The sequence below is a fragment of the Mauremys mutica genome, chromosome 3, assembly GCF_020497125.1.
Source record: "Mauremys mutica isolate MM-2020 ecotype Southern chromosome 3, ASM2049712v1, whole genome shotgun sequence".
Taxonomy (NCBI): Eukaryota; Metazoa; Chordata; order Testudines; family Geoemydidae; genus Mauremys; species Mauremys mutica.
In genome coordinates this window covers 180431861-180433706 of record NC_059074.1, presented here as the reverse complement: position 1 = coordinate 180433706, position 1846 = coordinate 180431861, and the positions used below count along the sequence as shown (strand labels likewise).

Here is a 1846-nt window from a genome sequence, read left to right as displayed (position 1 = left end):
AATGTGGGAAATAGTGCATGAGTATAGGTTGGGAGTAGGTTGATGGTGGCACTGCAGTAACTGCTCTGGTATGCCTCTACTGCATCTCTGTGATGTGTGGGGGAGTTTGTTACTGAAGCTGTGGTCTAATGATCCACATATAGTTTGAGCACAAACTCAAAATCACAAACAAAGCCTATTGTTTCTAAAAGAGGCTTTGTGAAATATTTTTCAATATCAAATGTCTAACAGGTATCTCCTAAGTGATCTTCATAATAGTTCTAGTTGGATCCATATTCCATCATCCTGATAACCTCATAGGCACTGTCCACTACTTGTTTATGGATTCCTTTCCAGTTCTGCTTGAGTACATCAGCTCCTGTGTCAGGGTGAAGAACCTTCAGGGAGACACTAGCAATATTCACCCCCATTCCAAACAGGTACACTAGAATCTCCCTGTTCACCTGTGATCCACCCAGACTATGGATGCCCAGTCTTTCTCCCATGAGGTAACAGAAATGTGCAGAGGTCCAGATTGAAGCACTATCAATAACATGGTGTTTAGGAAAGCAACTCATCTTCCAGACTACATAGTCAAAATATCCACTGGATTTGAGGCAACAAGCAGCTTGTAGTCAGGCAGGCAGTTTGACAATGTGAAAATAATACATTTTAAGATGTTGCGCTGGACCAAATTAAAAACTTTGACGCTCTCCTCCTTGCTGGAAGCACTAGCAGTAATGATAACGAGCTTGAAGTGTGCCATCACACTGTCATCTTTGACAGAGAGAGTCTTTGATATTCTAAAGAAGAGACTGCCTTTCTGGAGATCCAGTATCTCTACTTTCAGCTTGTCCTCCAAGATATCAACAAAAGCATCATCAGCCAAATCTTTCTTCAGGATACAAATTGCACAAACTATGCTCACTGTAACAATCCCAATCTTGTTGTGGGCATGATCATGCTCCTTTTTGTGAATATTTTGAATCAAGTGCTCCTTGAAAGACATCTTGCAGAGCTGGTAGATCTAGCAAAGCCTCGGTCTAGTGCTAATTCTGAAGATAGTACTTCCACCTCTGCGACAGTACTGCCATCCTAAGTGATCAAGAAGCTAGTGGTGGGCCATCTCTGACAACTCCCGACTTCCATTGGTCATCTTCACCCTTTAGCCCAAGATGAGGCATATATCTGCACCAGCTGAGGATTTACACACTAGAATGTCCCAAACTACATGGCCTTAATAGAACAATCCTGATTGTTACAAGAGGACTGGCATTCATTCAGTTATGGGAATGGAATATAACCAAAAGCGTAAACTGTAGAAGGCAACATCCATGGAACCATTTCACTCATCTTTAATAATCAAAAGAAAAGCTGAAGTTAGTGGAGCCATGTTGATCTGTCCCAGTGCATCTTGTTGAGACTTGAGTGTAATTTAGAAGGCAACAACTGAGTTACATGAGATTTTATAACAGCTGTCAGCTTTCTATAAGGAGAGTTTATCAAAAGGAGGAAAAACACCACGTTTTTAAAAGTTGTCCCCCCACCTCATCCTACATAGTTGGTAACAGAAATGAATGGCACATCCTAGGTGTAATGTGATTTTAAATAAAAAACAAACAACCAGAAAAGGGTACAGGCAGCTTGAGGCAGACATCTTACAACGGCTAACTGCTAAATAGACTTGAAAAATCCTGTTTATTTATATTTAGACTTCATAAATTGCACAGTGTATTTCCACATGATAGCACTGACAAGAGCTCTGTTTCTCTAAAGTTGCTTAAAAGGGACCTTTTAAAGGAACAGCTCCAAACACATTAGCTCAGATTCTCCACCACTGAAATAGCGCTTTTATAAACTAAACACT

At 40.6% G+C, this 1846-nt stretch overlaps 1 pseudogene; it reads right to left on the bottom strand.

Moving 5' to 3' along the window:
- Positions 1 to 260: 260 nt before the first annotated feature.
- Positions 261 to 988, bottom strand: LOC123366697 (annotated as a pseudogene).
- Positions 989 to 1846: the final 858 nt, after the last annotated feature.